Genomic DNA, 20,145 nt, shown 5'->3' with positions numbered 1-20,145 from the left:
CAAATTTCAGTTAAAAAGAACTAAATCATTGAAGAAATCATCCTCTAAAATGGATAAAATAATCCTCATAAAAGGCCTTATGAGCCTCATACACAAATGTTAATAGGTGCTCAATGTGCTAATTCCAAATAATTTGCAATTTGTGTAAAGGGAAATTTAATTTAATGTGTTATATAAATTATAAAATATTGGAATACAAAATTTTTAAAATATATAGTACTATTAAAGTAAGAAAATCTGTATATGTATATATTTAAATATTATATGTGTATATGTGTATATTTGTGTGTATGCCTACATACATACTTATATATGTATGGACTTGGAGTCAAAAGACAGGATAAGAATACTGTCTAGAGAAAGTAGGATAGGTGGTATGCTATAGCGAAAAGGATGCTGGACTTGAGATAAATAGACATGAGATCCAATCTCAGCATCAACATTTAATAACTTTGTGACTATGAGGAAGTAATTTCACTTCGATGGCCTTCAGTTTCTTCTACAAAATAAAAGTAGAAATGTTTGCACCATCCACGTACATTATAGAGTGTAACTTAAATGTTAGCTGTAGTTGTTATCTTTCCATAAATTGGTTCCCCACTTAAGGAAAAAAAAGAATATTATTGCTCATAGATATTGTCTTCCTTTGCCTTTATTTCTGAGCATGTCGTTTGGGTGGAGTTTGATTTTATAGTATGTTCCAAACTGGGAGCAGTCAGTTATATGAATACATTTTTGTTTTTTGTTTTTTTGTTTTTTGCGGGGCAATGGGGGTTAAGTGACTTGCCCAGGGTCACACAGCTAGTAAGTGTCAAGTGTCTGAGGCCGGATTTGAACTCAGGTACTCCTGAATCCAGGGCCGGTGCTTTATCCACTGCGCCACCTAGCTGCCCCCCATATGAATACATTTTTAAGAATGATGTTTAAATGCTCCCATTTCACTTTAGTTTTTATACCTTAACTAACCATCAATCACACATAGGCTTTAGACTAAGTGCACAAAGATCTTTAGACTATAATGATGTTGCAAAAAAACTGTGTTTGGATAGTCCAATGAAACTTTGCTATCACCCAAGAAACTGTATTCTTTCTATTATACTGCATTGTCTTTTACAATCTGAGTCTCAGTTTCCACATCAGTAAATGACAATGGTAACATTTGTCTAGACCAGCACTTAAAAACAAAGAAAAGCATTAGGACTTTCACTATTCGCTTGGCTTGTGTCCTTAATCTTCTACCTGAGCAGGAAACAGTAGTCCTTGGAGGTTGGAAAGAAAAAACAAGTGAGATCTTGTAGTGGTCAAATGAATGTCAATGAATTAAAAGGAATTGATTTAATGCTTACTATATGCTAGGCCCTGTGATAAGAGCCAGGAATACAACTATAGGGAATCAAGACAGTCTCAGTTTTCGAGGAACTAGAAAGATGGTTGGTGAGCTATGCTTGTTTCCCAGATGATTATTTGTAAATGGTAGGGGTATGGATAAGATTAAGAAAGAACTCACCTATTAGAGACAAGGGGTCTTAGACAGAGTCTAAGTTCTGATGGGACATGAGTGAAAATGATGGTCAGAGTGGAGGTCTGGAAATTGCAGCTGTAGGGTCAGGTACCCCTGGATATTTTTCTTTTTGGAACTATGAGTTTTTCTTCCTGTCTCTGAAATCTTCCCCTTGTGGAAACTAACATGCCTGGGTACATACTGCCAAATCATCTAAAATCTTAGGCCCAGGGGACAACAAAGGTATTTGCTATGAGTGTTAAGCTGAATAAAATTCATGTCCTTGACAGTACCTTCACAATTATTGCTTCTCCCTTTGGGCATTTCCTGCCCCTTCAGGAGTTGGGGGACCATTACTATCAGAGGTCACAGACATAGGCAACTTGTTCCCTAATGCATTTGGCCTAAACCATTCTGTTACAATCATTTCCTTGCAGTAGCAAGGAGTTGGACACAAATTAGTTATGCAACTATTTTTTACTCAATAGTGCACTCCTAATTATGCTACATAAAATAGTACATTTTAAGTGTTCTTCATCAGCTTCTGATATACTTTGAAATATTTCAAATTTGCCATTTTTTTCATTAGGGTAGCAATAAACATATTTTAGGAGAAAAGTACTATTTATTGGTATTATTTTCCATTAACCTATAAATAAACTGTGCCAAACAATTAGCTTCATTGTTTAAAAATTTCAGATAAAAATGTCTTAAAATCTAAGCTGAACTAAATAGCCTTTAAAAGACACTAGACCATCTATGCTTCTAAACAGGATGTATGTGCAACTAGCCATCTGTTAGGTTTAAGTGAGATTTTATATATAACTTCGTAATTTTAATCCTCAATATAAAGGCTAGCTATTGTTATTATTGTTGTTGCTGCCATTAATTATATTCTCACATCAATATGATAGTGTGAGAATCAGAGCTCCACCCTGAGGAAAGACCATGTGACTTTAGTGCCCCGAAGTTACATCTATAGAACCACCTGTGGGACTTGTCAATCATAGCTACCAGCCAATTAGCTTGGAGCTCTGTGTGTGTGAATGGCCCTGTTTCCTGTTGGGGAGGAGGTTTCTGGGGGAGAGGAATGAGGAAGTGGACACTCGCTCATAGAAGAACTCTTTTCATCTGGGAAACAAGCATGGTAGCAGATGGAGAATGGGGTGGGGGGCCCTCTTAGTCGTTTGGACACTGGCGTGGTGGTGAGAGATTTCACGTGGGCTGCTAAGAAAGAAAATTGCTTTCTCTGTCTTTGGCTATACTGAATTAAATCTGAGCTAGGATTTCCATGCTATAAGAAATCTGTTCTCAATCTCTATCTCTTCATTAACTTATAATATATATTTTAATAAATTTTTAAAAGCTCTTGCTGAATTTATCAGTGATTTTAGCCAGCTTCCCCCCCAAGACTGGGTGGGGGGCAGACTAGAACCCACAATTTAGATTTTATTTTATTTCATTTTATTTATTTATTTTGGTGAGGCAATTGGGGTTAAGTGACTTGCCCAGGGTCACACAGCTGGTAAGTGTTAAATGTCTGAGGCCAAATTTGAACTCAGGTCCTCCTGAATCCAGGGCCAGTGCTCTATCCACTGTGCCACCTAGCTGCTCTCACAATTTAGATTTTAAACAACACAATAGTATCCATCACAATCATATACTACACCTTGTTCAGCCAATATCCAATTCTTTGTCAAAAAGAGATGCTAAATATTTTTGTACATACAAGCCCTTTTCCTTTTCCTTGTATCTCTTTGGGATATAGAACTAGTAGTGGTATTGCTGGGTCAATGGGTATAGAGTTTTATAACTTTGGGCATAGTTTCAAATTGCTTTCCAGAATGGTTGGATCAATTTAGAACTCCACCAATAGTGCATTAATGTCCCATTTTCACCACATCCCCTCCAACATTTGTCATTTTCTTTTTCTGTCAGATTAGCCAATCTCAGAAGTGTAAGGTGGTAAATTGTTTTAATTTGAATTTTTCTAATCAATAGTGATTTGGATAATTTTTATATGACTATAAACAGCTTTGATTTCTTCTGAAAACTGCCTGTTCACATCTTTTGGTCATTTATCAGTTGGAAATGACTTAGTTTTCAATATATTCAAGAATGAGGCATTTATCAGAGAAACGTGCTGTGAAAATGATTTTTCCTCCAGTTTCCTATTTTCCTGATATCTTGGCTGTATTCTTTTGTTTCTGCTAACCTTTTAAAATTTAGTGTAATAAAAATTATCCATTTTATATCCTATCATTCTCTCTATCTCATTTGGTCTCAAATTCTCCCCTTCTCCATAGATCTGGTGAATAAAAGTTTCTATGATCTCCTAATTTGCTTATGATATCACCCAAAATATCTAAATCATGTATCCATTATGAACTTGGTAAACAGTGTGAGATGTTGGTCTATACCTAAGTTTCTCCTAAACTGCTTTCCAGTTTTCCCAGCAATTTTTGTCAAGTGCTAACTTTTTAATACAAGAGTTTGAATCTTTTGATTTATCAAACATTAGATTACTATGGTCATTTACCACTGTGTATTATGTACCTAATCTTTTTCACTGATTCATCAACTACTATATTCTTAGTCAGTACCAGATTGTTTTCATGATTACTGCTTTGTAATATAGTTTGAAATCTTGTAGTACTAGGCCTCCTTTCTTCACATTTTTCACTGATTCCCTTGATATTCTTGATCTTTTGTCTTTCCCAATGAATTTTATAATTTTTTCTAGTTCTATGACATAATTCTTTGGTATTTTGATTGGTATAACATTGAATAAATAATGAGAATAGTGTATGATCATTGTGATATATTGCTTTAATCTCTGCTAGTATTGTATTTACAAATTTCTCATTAATATTCATTAAGAAAATTGGCCTATAATTCTTCCTCTGTTTTTTCTTCTCCCTGGTTCACATATCAAGACCATATTTGTGACATAATAATTTGGTAGGATGTCTTTACCTATTTTTTCAAATAGTTTATATAGCTTACTATATTATTATATACTATATATTACTATATTATTATATACTATATATTAATTGTTCTTTTAATGTTTTGTAGAATTTACTTGAAAATCCATCAAATCCTAGGGATTATTTTTTCCTTAGGCAGCTCATTGATGGTTTGTTCAATTTATTTTTCTAAGATAGGATTATTTAAGTATTCTATTTCCTCTTCTATTAATCTCAGCAATTTACATTTTTGTAAATATTCATACATTTCACTTAGATTGTCAGTGTTAATGGCATATATTTGGGCAAAATAACTCCTAATAATTGCTTTAACATCTTCATTGGTAATGTTTTCACCCTTTTCATTTTTGATATTGGTAATTTGATTTTATTTCTTTGATAAAATCGAATTAACCAATGCTTTAGCTGGTTTTTTTAAATGACAAGCTCCTAGTTTTATTTATTAATTCATTTTTAAACTTTAAATATTATTCTCTCCTTTGAGTTTTAAGATTTTCATTTTGATCTTTAATTAGGGATTTCTGATTTGTTCTTTTTCTAGTTTTTTGTTGCATGCCAAATTCAATTATTTGTTTTTTCTCTCTCTTATTGATATATACATTTACAGTCATTAATTTCCCCCTAAATACTGCTTTGGATGCGTCTTACAAATTTGGGAATTTTGTGTCATTGTCCTTCTGTTTAATGAAATTAATTATTATTTCCATGATTTGTTCTTTTACCCACTCATTATTTAGAATTATATTATTTGGTTTGCAATTAACTTTTAATTTAGGCTTCCATGGTCCTTTGTTAAGTCTAATTTTGATAGTATTATGTCTTGAAAACAAGGATTTAATATTTCTGCTTTTCTCCATTTGCTTGTGAGGTTTTTATGTCCTATTACAATGGCCAATTTTTGTGTAGGTGCCATGTACTACTTAAAAAAAGATATATTCCTTTCTATAAAATGCTCCAATAGTGTGCATCTCAAATAGCCTCTGACAACCAAAGCCCAACTCCTGCCCTTCTCCTGGAGGAACTGTTTCCACTAACAGGAGAAGGGGCAAAGGCAAGTCACTGGCACTTTAAAACCAGTCACTTTGGGCAGGTGGGGCTCATTAGCCTTGGTAGGCAACATGCCTAAGGGAAGGTAACCCTGATTTTAAACCTCAGCTGCCTTGCGGCTATACCCATATATGGGAAAGGCTTCGGGAGTTAACCCTGAGGAAAAATCAGGCGTCGGAGTCCCTTAGGCAGTTAGATGTTGGACATCACATCCCTCTGGCAACTCCTGCAGCAGCACTGGTGCCAAACTGTATTGGCTCTGCCTCTCCTTTGGATCCACCAACTTCGATGAGAGGGAAAACCTGCTGCATGGGCAACAGCTTGTTTTCCATATTGATCTGCCCAGGCCAGTGCCTTGGAGAGGACACTCCAGCTACTCCTCATGGGGTAGATACAACACGGGATGCGGCAGTTACCAGTTATAAGTCACTCAGGAGCTGCGGCTCCCGTATCGGACTGCACAGCCACACTGTGGCCTGTGGCTTTTAAAGGCGCTGATCCATGGTTGTCCTTGACTGGTGGAGGCCTACTACTACTACTACTACTACTACTACTACTACTACTACTACTACTACTACTACTACTACTACTATTGCTTTCTGTTCTCATTCAATTTTCCCCATCTATTATAGATCTATCATATCTAATTTTTCTAGAATTCTACTCACTTCCTTAAATTCTTTCTTGGTTTTGTTTTTTGTTTCTTTTTGGTTAGGTTTATCTACTTCTGAGAGAAGAAAGTTGAGATTCCCTACTAGTATAGTTTTATTGTCTACTTCTTTCTGTAACTCATTTAAATTCTCCTTCAGTAAATTAGACACTATATCATTTGATACATATCTATTTAGAATTGATATTACTTCATTGTCTATGCTCTGAAGAGGTTGCATTTAATATTTCTACTTTTCTCCGTTTTGTGAATGTTTTATGCTCTATTATGTGGTCAATTTTTGTGAAGGTGCTATGTACAGCTGAGAAAAAGATATAATCCTTTCTATTCCTTTTCAGTTTTCTCCAGATGTCTACCATATCTAACTTTTTAAAGATTCTATTCATCTCTTTGACACATTTCTTATAGTTAGATTTATTTAATCCTGGGAGGGTAATGTTGAGTTTCCCCACTAGTGTAATTTCACTATGTATTTCCTCCTATCATTCATTTAACTTTATTTTTACGAATTTGAATGGTATGCCATTTGGTAGATATATGTTTAGTGTTTTTATTACTTCATTGTCTGTGGTTTCTTTTAGTAAGGTGTAGTTGACTTGTTTATCCCTTTTCATAAGGTCTATCTTTGGTTTTGCTTTGTCTGAATTCATGATTGCTAATCCTGACTTTTTATAACTTCAGGTGATGCATAATAGATTCCATTCCAGTACCTTATTTTGACTCTGTGTGTTTCTCTGTTTCTCTATTTCATTAAATATATTTTTCCCTTGAAGGAATATAATCAGTTTTTTTTGTCTTGGTAGGTTATTCTTGGTTGTAATTCTAGTTCCTTTGCCTTCCTGAATATTATATTCTAAACTCTCTGTTTTTGTTTTTTTTTTAACTTGGAAACTGCTAAGTCTTTTGTAATCCTGATTGTGGTACCACAATACTTGAATTGTTTATTTTTTACTGCTTTCAATATTTGTCTTGGACCTGGGAGCTTTGAAATTTGGCATTTTGGGATCTCTTTCAGGAGGTGGATCCCTTAATTTCTATTTTACCCTAATCTAAGATACCAAGGGAATTTCCCTTGATAATTTCTTGAAAGGTGTTGTCTAAGATTTTTTTTTTTTGATTATGGCTTTCAGGTAGTCTCATAAGTCTTAAATTATCTCTCCTGGATCTGTTTCCCGGGTTAGTTTTTTTTTCCAAATTAGATATTTCACATTTCCTTCCATTATTAAATTATTTTTATTTGATTTGATTGATACTTTGTCTCATAGAGCCATTAAGTTCTAATTGTCCAATTCTAATGTTTAAGGAATTATTATATGCAGTGAGCTTTTGTATCTTATTTCTATTTTACCAATTGTACTTTTTTAAGTTCTTCTCTTCAGTAGATTTTTGTATAACTTTTTTTTCCATGTGGACAATTCTGCTTTTCAAGGCATTATTTTCATTGGATTTTTGTCTTTTTTGCCATTTGGTCTACTCTGTTTTTTAAAGTATTTTTCTTCAGTATTTTTGTGTACATATGTGCCTCTTTTACCAAGCTGTTGAATCTTTCCCGCATGATTTTCTTGCATTACTTTTATTTCTCTTTCTAAATTTTACTAAATTTTACTCTACTTCTCTTACTTGATTTTTAGAAATCATTTTTGAAATCTTCCATGACTTATGGCCAATTCATATTTTTCTTAGAGACTTTGGATATAGGGGTTTTGACTTTGTTGTCTTCTCCTGAGTTTGTGTTTTGATCTTCCCTGTCACCATAGTAACTTTCTATAGTCAAGATATTTTTCTGTTGTTTGCTCAATTTCCAGTCTATTTCTTGACTTTTAATTCTATACTAACATGGGACTCTTCTGGAGTTGGGGGGATAGTGTCCTAAGTTTCAAGTTTGTGTGTGTATCTCTTTGTGTGTGTGTGTGTGTTTAGCTGTTTTCAGAGGTAATTCTGGGGACCTATCGAGTTCTTGGTTATTCTAAGGTGGTATTCTCTAAGGAGGGCTTTGTTTACTACTCTAATGTACTGTGCACTGGTCTGTGAGTAACCACAAGCACTCTTTTCCACCCTAGAACTGTGACCAGGGTCTCCATTTTCCTGTGGTCACAAGCTCTAGTTGTGCTATTGCTTCTCCTTGCCCTGAGACTGAGACCCAGAACTATGACCCAGATCCAAGTATGGGCAATGAAACAGAGTTCTACTGGTGCTAGCAAAGGGACCCCATAATCTCCTTCTGACCAGCTGTCTGAACTCCTTATTGTCTATGGGCTAAGAAGACCAGAAACCACCACTGCTGCCACTGATTCAGTCACCCCTAAGACCTGCTCCAGGTTTACTGGGCTAGGTCTTCTAGTAGCCTGTGCCAGATTGCCCTGCACTCTCACCCTCATGCAATAGAGCTTTCCTTCTAATCTTCTAAGTTGTTTTGGGCTAGAAAATTGTTTCACTCCATCTTTTTTTGGGGGGGTTATGACACTCTAGAATTTATTTTGATGTATTATTTAAAGGTATTTGAAGGGGTTTGAGGGAGAGCTCAGGCAAGTTCCTGGTTTTTTTTTGTTGTTGTTGTTTGTTTGTTTTTTGCCATCTTTTCTCTGCCTCCTATTCTATTCAACTTCTAAAGTATGTTCATTTTGAATTTAAAATAGCATTATAGTTACTATAGTGACTTCTATTATCTGAGGAGAAAAATAATTAAAATAATAATGAAAGCATGATGAATAAAGTCTTGTTGCCCATTCTGTTGAACCAAAAGGATGAGAGTCTCTAGACTTTTTGTCTTATGTTGTATTCACTAGATCATTCTGCTCTCTGACAGTGCCAATAAAACTAGTGAAATATTTGTAAAGCCCTGAAAATGAAGGGTGTAATTTAAGTACAAAATATTAGTATGTTAGAAATGTCGGGAAGGAATATTTTTCATTTGTTGTTAAAAGCAAAAACTGAATCTTGCCATTGCTAATTGCTTTAAATATTTTAGGTAGTTTTACATTTGACACATCTATTAACAGAATGAAAATTGCTGTTTTTATTTTGCATTTGGAGAAGTAATTATTAGTCTATGTACAGGTATTATTTCTGTTCCTTGCTTCTCCAAAATCTATCTTTTCCTGAATGCTCAGAAACAATGGTGATAAGTGTCATCAAAATACAAGTAATGCAACTAGGCTCTTGATAGTCCTTAGAGATACATATCTACCTATTATTTTCAAGTAAGGGAAAATCTTTTCATCCTCCCAATAATAATATGCATTTCTATGTATAGCAACTTTCATAATTCTGTGGAACAGGAGATGGAAGTAGTGACAATTTCCCAAAAGTTCTGAGGGTTTAAGAAATAATTCATTAAGTAATATCCTAACAAAAATTAAACAAATTCAGCCTTTATGGAGGAATATACTTCCATCCTTTTATCCTTCTGAATCACCTTACAAATATTATTTCATTGGAGTTTGGGAGGTGGGGTGGACAAAAAGAGGGTAAAAGTATTTTAAAATAAAATCTAATCTAACAAGTATTTATGGTGAATAAAAAGAACAATGGTTTTGGTTTTAGAGTACCTGGGTTTAAATCCTGTCTCTTACTTATTCTCTCTGTAACCATGGGCGAGTCATTTAATCTCTCTGGTCCTGTTACCTCACCTGTAATATAAGGGATTTTGACTAGGTGGCCTCTGAAGTCTCTTCCACTTCTAAATCAATTAAATGCCAGTTATGTGCCGGGCACAAAGGTAGATGCTGGGTGAACATACAAAAACACTGAAAGTCTATTGGCCCTCTATAAGCGTTCTAGCCAAAGAAGGAAAATGGAAAGATACTATGTGAATTTCTTGGTATATTTTATTTTTCTTTGGGAAGGATTTCTTTACATCCTATAGAAAGAACTTCGAGTGTTCCAGAGGAGATCTTAGAGTCTGTTCACCAAATTCTCCCCTCCTTTAATGTAACTGACTCTTCTGACAGTTTTTCTTGAGTATGGCATTTGATTCTGTGACCTAGTCACTTCATCCTGCTTCTAGGTAACTCTTGAGCATTCTGGAGTCATCTCAGCACAACTGAAATTTTCCTTCAAGTTTCTATATAGAAGGTTAGGAGGTATTTCTGCCATCTTACCCTTATGAAACACCAGCTTCTTTACTTATACCAGTAACTTTCTCCAGAGTTTTAAACAGGGAGCTCTCTGTCTGCTTGTTTCCTGGCTAATGACCTGTAAATGAAACTGTTATTGCTCATTTGCTTCCAGTTTATGAGTGCCATTAACTTCCCAAACTGTGTGTTGTCTTTGTCAGACATTGCAAGGAAACTTTTTAAGCTTGTCAGAGAATTTATTGATATAAATGAGGGAGAAGTTGGGATAAAATTAATGACAGTGGTTTTCAGGTGAAGCTTTCTCTAGTATAAGAACATAATTTTGTAAAACTGATGATGGTTCATTTGAAGATATATGATTCTGACTTGCAACAATATCTTTCCTTTATGACTGTGTTCTGGTTTTCAAGATTACTGACTCATCTACTATAGCATATACTTTGTTGAAGAAAAGTAATAAGAGTTTGAGATGTAAATAAATGAAACACAGCAAGCTACAAACTTACCATTTAAGTACTTCTGCGCATATTGTACCACAGTCATCCAACTTAACTACAGGCTTAATTAATATTGTGGGATACTTTTTGAAGGGGAACATAAGAGTTATGTTGCTAATTATCAGGAAGACTATAGAATTTCCCATCATGAAACAAGAATGATTGAAAATCAATCATGTTAGTAGGATAATCATTTTAGTAAGTATTCTAAAAAAGGGTCATTACTTTCTAGTCCATCAGAAGAAGAAAAGAGAAATAATTGAATTTGTTCGAAATGGAGGCATCTTGGTTACCCAAGATTTTAAAAAGCTTATCTGGAGTCTTTTTGATAATAATAACCAAACCCCTCTAACTGAAGAAATCACCACTTAGGAGCAGCTAGATAGTGCAGTGGATAAAGCACCGGCCCTGGATTCAGGAGGACCTGAGTTCAAATCCGGCCTCAGACACTTGACACTTAGTAGCTGTGTGACTCTGGGCAAATCACTTAACCCCCATTGCCCTGCAAAAAAAAAGAAAGAAAGAAATCACCACTTATACAGATAAGATTATTCTTAGAAATGTTGATGGTTTTTGAGAAAAGATAGCAAATTTTTAATAATGAAAAACCTGGATAACTTCCTTGGTCTTCAATTTTCTCCACTGAAAAATGAAGGGGGTGAGGGTGGAGGTTGGTATTGATGGCCCCTGAGGTCCTATTCAGTTCTTAATCTAAAATCCTAACTAATGCCTAACTAATACAACATTCTTATATTGTTTCCATTTTCACTGTGAAGAACAATAGTTTCAGCTCATACATAGAGAACAACAGTGGTCTACATGGACTTGACATTCAGTATAACTGAGGAGATGTAAGTGTACATATAGTTAACTTTAATGAGTTCAAACAATTAGGATGAAATAAAGCATCCTAGGGTAGTGAAGGGACCTGGATATATTTGCTGAGTTGCTATCAGGGATTTTTGAAAAAGAGGAAATCTTTGAGTAATAGGAGAGAAGTTAGAGAATTGTCTATGGGAAGTCATAGTCCTGATTTTCAAAATGTCAAAAGTCAACACTTTAAAAAGAAATCCATTGAGTTTGACTTTGTTTTTCTTGTCCACATTCTCTAATATGTTATCAAAGATATGGTTGTGAGCACCTAGAGAAGGAAGACAACCATCTTTTAATATGAAAATTTCAGCTCAGGTGTATGCTTCTACATAAAACCTTTCCTTTTATATAGTAAATGTCTACATGTTATATTTCCCTGGAATGATGCAAACTCCTTGAAGGTAGAGGCTGTTTTGTTTTTCGCCTTTGTAATCCCAATGCCTATAGTATTGCCTTGAGCCTAGGAGTAACTATAAATATGCATTGAATTGTAATGAAAATAACTAAAAATCTCATCAAATTCACTAAAAACAGCTTTTCATAGACTTACTTCATTTCTATTTTTCACAGGGTTACTAGACTGGTATGTCAGAAGAATGGCCTAGATGATCATAGATGATTTGGAGAGATGGCATTTACATAGCTCTTTAAAGTTTACAAAGCACTTTGAAGAGGTTATCTCATTTGATCCTCAGGATTACTTGGTGGGGTAGATAGAATTTCCCCTCACAATTTTATAGGTGAAGAAGCTGAAGATTTACTTAAGTGACTTACACATGATCACAAAGTTACTAACAAGTGGAGATAGTATTTTAAATAATTTCTTCCTGAATCCAAATTCCTGTGCTCTTTTCACTATGTTTTTTTCCACAAGTTGTGGTGGTGGTGGTGGTGAAGATGATCAAGAAGAAGAAGAAGAAGAAGAAGAGGAGGAGGAGGAGATGGTGATGATGATGATGAGTTAGTGACAGTAATGGTGGTGGTGGAAGAGAAAGAGAAGGAAAAAGAGGAGGAGGAGGAGGGGAAGAAGGAGAAAAAGGAGAAGAAGGAGGAGATGATGAAAAAATAGTTCTAGTAGTTATTGTTGTTGTCATCTCAGAGTCAGGGAAATTTAGGTAAAAGTCTCAAAACAGATGATGATCTGCACTGATATATGTAATTTCCTCACAGGAAGATGCCCACATCAATGATATCAGAGATCCAGACAAGAATACATACACATGGTTGAAGAGGCAGCTTTAGTGACAGCAGAAAGGAGCCTGGCTTGCAGATCTGAGTTCTAATCCTTTTTCAGACATCTACTAGCTATGTAACCCTGGGCAAACTACTTAATCTCTTTCAGTCTTTTTCTTCATCTCTAAAATGGAGGTATTAATTGCAATTACCTCATGGCAACTGTGAAAATAAATGAGATATTATATGTAAATAATTTGTAAAACATGAAGTTCTATATGTTTTATTAAGCACTTTACACATATCATCTCATTTTATCTATTGTCATTTTATCATGAGAGGACTTGAAATTAATTTTTAAAAATTTACTCTAGCTTTCCACTATACCCTTATGAATAAGATGTAAAGCTATTGTCTGATAGTAGAGGTATGAAATTTTCAAACTGGTTCAAAATCCTCACTATGAGAGGGGTAAGCCACATAAATAACATCCTAGAATTCTAAGCTGGGGTCCATGGACCCCTAAGGGTTCTATGAATAGATTTCAAGGGGTCTGTGAATTTGAATGGAAAAGAAATACATCTTGATTTATGATAACCTCTAAGTGAAATTTGGCATTTCCTTCAATTATTATAAAAAACAAACATGATTCTGAGAAGGTGTCCATAGACCCAGCATGCCAAAAAGATTCATGACATAAAAAAGGTCAAGAATACCTGAATTATAGATAGATCTGTAGTGGACTGCCATAAGTATCTTTTCTTATTTCATTTTTTTCATATTTTTATGAGTTACTTATATTAGGGCATAGGTAGGAGGTTTATCAAATTTGTGGATGACAAGAAACTAGAAAGGATAGCTAATACATGAGGTGACAAAGTCAGGATTCAAAAAGATCTTAACAAGCTAGAAAATTAGATCAAATATAAGATAAAATTGAATAGTAATAAAAGTGAAGCTTTTCTCTAAGGAAATAGACTGGACCTGAGATTGCATCAATATATGGAGGAAAACCTCTTTCTCAATGAAAATCAGCAACTTCTCAGCCATTTATAAGGGCAACTAAGTGGTGCCGTGCTGGATTTAGAATCAAGAAGACCTGAATTCCAATCCAACTTAGGACACTTACTAGCTTTGTGACCTTGGACAAGTTGGTTAACTTTCTGACTCAGTTTCTTCACTGTAAAATGGGGATAAGAATAACATCTACCTTATAAAGTTGCTGTGAGGATCAAATAAGATAGAATTTCTAAAGTACTTACCACAGGGCCAGGCACTTAATAGGTGCTTAAAAAAAACTTTCTCCTTTCTTTCTCCCAGTTCTAGGGAGATGCCTATCATTCCAGGAGGTTGCCTAGGGTCACACAGTCACTATATGACAGAAATTGGATTTGGTTTCAGACCTTCCTGGTTCTAAGGCAGCTCTCTACTAACTCAATTTTGAGCTCACATAATTCTACCTCAGAAGTAAAGAATGGTATAAGGTAACTAGATTATAATGATGGTAAGAAAAAGTTCTGTTTTTGTGTGCATAGACTGCAAGCTTAATCAGTCAGTAAACATTTATTCAAAGATCAATAAAAGTACCTTCTATTGCTAGACACTGTGCTGTGTTGGGGATACAAAAACAGGCAATAGATAGTCTAACCTCAAGGAGCTTACAGTGTAATGGGGAAGACAACGTACAAAATAAATATATGTAAAGCAAACTATATACAGGAAAAATAGGAAGTAATTAACAGAGGGAAAGCATTAGAATTAAAAGGGATTAGGTAAGGCTTCCTTTAAAATATGGGATTTTGCTTTGAATTTAAAGTAGGTAGAATAGAAGAGGTAGAATAGGAATGGGGGACAGCCAGATCTGGGGTCTATATACCCCTAAGGGGTCTATGATTAGATTTCAAGGGTCTGTGAATTTTGATGGAAAAAAATCTTTATTTTCCCTAAGCTCTAACTGAAATTTAGTTTTTCTTTAATTATGATTTAAAAAACAACAACATAACACCACATGATTCTGGGAAGGTTTCCATAGGCCCAGATTGCCAAAAAGGTTTATGACATAAAAAAGGTTAAGAATCTCCAAATTAGGAAGAGAACTTTAGTGGACTGACACACATATCCCTTTTTATTCTGATTCTCTTTCATATTTTCATGAGTTACTTAGATTAAGGCATAGGCGGGAGGCTTATAAGATTTGTGAGTGATAAGAAACTGGGAAGGCCTAGAGCCAAGACATGTCTTTTTTTGGTAGATCTTAATAAGAATCAACAGTGTGTTATTAAATCCTAAACAATGAATGCAAAATTATGAAGAATATTTATAAAAGCATATCCAGAGGAAGCATGGGTAGGTAGACTGAATTTGTAATATTGGGTTCAGTACTGGGTACCACCTCATAGGAAGAACCTTGACAAATCAGATTGCATCTGGAATAATGCAACTGAAATGATGATAGAACTGGAGGCAATGTTATGTGTGGGTTGAAGGCTACTGGAAGGAACTGAAACTGTTTACCTGATGTAAGGGAAAAACAATCCTCTTTTCAATAATTCTCAGGAACTCAGCAGCAATGTGACAAAGGCTCTTTTATTCCTTCTCATGAGAAGGAGGCACCCTAGTGTGCAGCTAGTGGATGAAAAGAAAGAGGGCTTGAAGGCCCTGTTTTATACCCTAGTCCCTAATGAGAATGGACCCTCCCATTTTTCATCATTGGTCCGATTACTCAATCTACGTGCAAAAACTAGCTAATCGGAATGCAGTATTCCCACCCCTCTTCCTTGTATGTGCATAACTCAGGAGTGGACCTTATACTTCGTTATATAGACACAACTCCTGAGCAGAATTTATTGAGACCAGGGCTCCTTGAACCATGTGATTTTGTTAGCCTGAGGGGGAGAAGGGGATCTGACACCTTTGTCTTATAAACAGGTCAGGAGGAGTATGATTGACTGTTATATCTTCATTGAGAGGAGACAGCTACCCATTTTCTCACACCTGAGCAGAGAAGACAATGGGGAATATCTATCTTCAAGTATTTTGATGGCTTTTGTGTGGAAGAGAAACCAGGCTTTTTGATGGTAAAATTAGAAAGTAGTATGAGAAGTTGTAAACAGATAGGTTTCAGATTAATATATGAATGAATTTTCTGCTAATAAGAACTTTTAAAAAATCAAATGAAAAGGCTTGTGAAGCAGCAAATTCTCTGTTCTCTAGGAAGGAGTACTTAAATTTTTTTTCTACAAAAATTATAATCTGTCCCTCCCATTGCTCTATTTTGAATAAAAAATTAGTTTAAAATGCAACTCTTATTTTAAATATACAAAATTCAGTAAAACAAATTTGTATATTGACCATCCCTGATTTCTTTCTGAATTTTAAGTTCATCACCTTTTTGACAGGAAGTGAGTGTAAGGTTTCACCTTCAGACTGTTGGACTCATTGTTTATCATCGTATTGATAAGGGTTCTAAAGTCTTTCAAAGATTTTTTCCCCTCTTTAATGTTGTTTTCATCATATAAATTGTTGTTCTAGCTATTCTCAGTTTATTATGCATCATTTCATAGAAGTCTTCCCAGCTTCATTAGAAATTATTCATTTCTTCATTGCTTGATTAACAGTATTAGTTAAGCTTACGGCTAACATGTCTTTTCAAACATAGGTTCAATGTAGGATTCAGGAGGCTCTTACTGAGTTTGTCTCTTAGGGGACTGTGTTTTGGGTTTTTTCCCTCTAACAGTTATTTTTTTGGGGGGGGGGGCAAATGTATTTCCTAAGACTTCTTCCACCTCTAAATCCCATGAGCCTATGAAATACCATAAAGATACTTTGTCATTCATTAAGGAATCTTGTATTGGGCTTAAAGTGGAGCATAAAATTTCCAGAGCCCTAGACTAATGAATCAACAGTTCAATGGTGACAGCATTTCACTAATTACAGATTAGCATATCCACAGAGGTTGCTTTCTTAGATGAGGTTTACAGGGGCTAGGCTGGAAGCAGGATTGCTGGCCTGGGAGCCACTGCTAAACCTGGCCCTCTCTAGCTTGCCTGTCACTATTAGCATCTGAGGGTAGGTGGATTGATTTGTTTGAAACATAGTGTATTCTGCCTCTACCTAAGGGTACCTTGTAGCTTCAGTATTTTAGAATCTGTACATTTGTGGGAAATGAGGAAAATTTAGTATTGGCAAAAAGAAAGACTTTGGGGCAGTGAAAAGTTGGTAAAGAAGTCACTTTAAAACAATATTTACCCATTTCCCCCTTTTTAAAAAAAGTATTAGTTCTGCTCCTCCTCACTTGGCATTTCTTCAATAGAAACAATGGTTCACTTTGTTGTCAAATTACACTAACTCAGAAAACATTGTGGCTAAATATAAAAAATGCAGTTCTCAAAAACAACAAAATGGTTAGCATTATTGATTAATGAGAAAGTAGAACTAAAAATTCATTTTGTAAATATGTACAGTTTTTAAAAAAGAACCCATTAAAATAATTATTCATCATTATAAGGCATTATTAAACATATTTATCACATGAATTATGTTTTAAAATTAAACTCATTGAATTATTTGCCCAACAAAGAAAGCTAATGATAACATATTTTTATCTGTTTTTAACAGACAGATTGTGTATTGGTAATATTGACAAAAATAATTGATCATGGAAAAAGCTTTGCTTCAAAAAACATTGATTCTTATTAATTAAAATTTTATTGATGTGTTTAATTTTTACATTACATTTACAGATAAGCCCCACTCTATAAGAGGACTATTGTAAAAAAAAAAAAAAGTAAAACAATTAAGTAAAGCTAAAAATACAGTGACCTCATCTGATTGTGCATGCAATGTTCCACATATGTAGTACTGTCACAGCCTTTCTATTAAAAAAAAGAAAAAAGAAAAAGAAATCCATTTTCCCTCCCTTCTTGCCTCCTAGTGATTTAAAAGAAAAACAGACTCCCTGTAACAAATATTCATAGCAAAGGAATACAAATTTCCTCAATGATTGTATACAGATAGCAAGGTTGGTATATTTGTGTGTGTGTGTGTGTGTGTGTGTGTGTGTTTATGTGAAAGAGAGAGAGAGAGAGAGAGAGAGAGAGAGAGAGAGTGTGTGTGTGTGTGTGTGTGTGTGTGTGTGTGTGAAAGAGAGAGAGAGAGAGAGAGAGAGAGAGAGAGAGAGAGAGAGAGAGAGAGAGAGAGAGTGTGTGTGTGTGTGTGTGTGTGTGAGAGAGAGAGAGAGAGAAAGAGCAAGAGATACTGTACCCTAAATCCATTACCTTTCATGGATAGCAAGCTTTATCACTGGTCCTCTGGAATCATGAATACCCATTTTTATCATAGTTTTTATAGTTATCAAAGTTGTTTGTTCTTCTACTGATGTTACAACTATTAAATATTCTTGGCTCTGCTTATTTTATCCTTAATAAGTTTATAAAAGTCTTCAAATTGTTTATTTTTATAATACTGATGTTATAAATTATTCTGGTTCTATTTACTTCAATGTTCATATAAATCTTTATTTTTAATATCTTTTTGAAATATGCTATTTCCTCATTTCTAACAACTCAATAGATTTCCATTATATTCATATACCATAACTTGGTCAGTCATTCTTCAATTTATGGACATCCTCTTAGCTTCTAGTGTGTTTCCACCACAAAAAAGAACTGCTGTAAGTAATTTTTGTACTTATAGGACCCTTCTTTCTTTTATTTCTTTTGGATATAGCCCTAGAGTCCTATGGCAGAGTTGAAGGGTTTCTGTTTATCAACTTATTATGTGTATTTTGAAATTCCTTTACAGAATGGTTATACCTATTCCCAGGTCCACCAACAGTTCATCACTGTACCTTTTCTCCTATAACCTGTTTCACATTTTTATTCTCCTCTTCTGCCATCTTTGTCACTCAGTTGGGTTTGAAGTTAAATTTCAGACCCACTTTAATAATTAGTAGTGATTTGGAGAATTTTTTCCTTATGGTTATAGCAAGCTGAGATTTCTTCCTTTGAGAATTGTTTATTGATGTCCTTTAAAAACTTACCAATTGTGGAATATCTCTTATTTTTATTTAATTTGAAACAGTTTTTCCTATGTCTTTGCTAGAGAAATGTAGCTGCAAAGATTTTTCCTGTCTTTTTTTAATGTTAGCCTTATTTGATTTTGTTTATGCAAAAAAACCTTTTACTTTCATGTAATCAAAAATATTTATTTTATCATTGTTCTCTCATTCCCCTTCTTTAGTCATGACGAATGTATGTGGTGCTCAGGGAGGACTGGTGAGGACTTGTTGAGTGAATTTGTTTATGCAAAAAAACCTTTTACTTTCATGTAATCAAAAATATTTATTTTATCATTGTTCTCTCATTCCCCTTCTTTAGTCATGACGAATGTATGTGGTGCTCAGGGAGGACTAGTGAGGACTTGTTGAGTCCTTTTCAGGGCCGCTCATCTACTTTTGGTGCCCACCTGTTATCCAGCTCTCACCTGTGGCTCCAAGAAGCTGTAGCACATGTAGCAACCACACAGCAGTAAAAGTGTCTCAACAGATGGGGTAAGCCAGGTTGAGGGTAACTAACAGGCCTCAAACACATTGGTGAGTTAAGCATAGGAAGCATTGGCAGATTTCCCAATGTAAAGGGTGGATGAGAAAAATTTGTTCCAATGGCCATGAGCTTGGTCAGACATCAAAGATGCCTTGGTCACCCACCACATCCTGATCCATCACCAGCTGTCTTGACTTTTGTCCCTGGAATTTGGTCACTCTACAAGAGAGTTACTTTTTATTCAATTCATAGGTTTTATGTATTAATAAATATCAATTCATGAGGATATTTTACGTACAACTTTTTGAGAACAGAAAAACTTCATGAGGAATGTTCATCTAGGAAAGAACACATATGAGAAGCAAATTAACCAATGATAAAACATTTTTAGCCACAGCATGAAGAACATAAGCAATAAACTTTTGATCTTTTACAAAGTTAAAAAGTGGTGACAATAAAGATAATACAAATTTGTAATCTGTTTATATAGCCAAATGACTTAATTTCTTTGCAATGGTATAGTCTTACTAAACTAAAGTTAAATAAGAACTAGGTTATACTGCATGATTAATGTATATATTGCATCTTAACATCGCAAAGTCACCCAGTACAGTAGATAAGGTTTCATTATTAAGATCCATGAAAATAAGCAATGAACCAGTGATGTTTGAAGATACTGGAAATTTGATTGCAGTAATGAAGAAACTGCAATAATCCTCCCAATTATTATTTCAGCCACACCAAAGAACTTAGTCAACAGGAAGAAGGAAGGTTAG

The sequence above is a fragment of the Dromiciops gliroides genome, chromosome 3 (assembly GCF_019393635.1).
Source record: "Dromiciops gliroides isolate mDroGli1 chromosome 3, mDroGli1.pri, whole genome shotgun sequence".
NCBI lineage: Eukaryota > Metazoa > Chordata > Mammalia > Microbiotheria > Microbiotheriidae > Dromiciops > Dromiciops gliroides.
The sequence above is the reverse complement of the archived record's forward strand: the minus strand, read 5'-3'. Positions refer to the sequence as shown.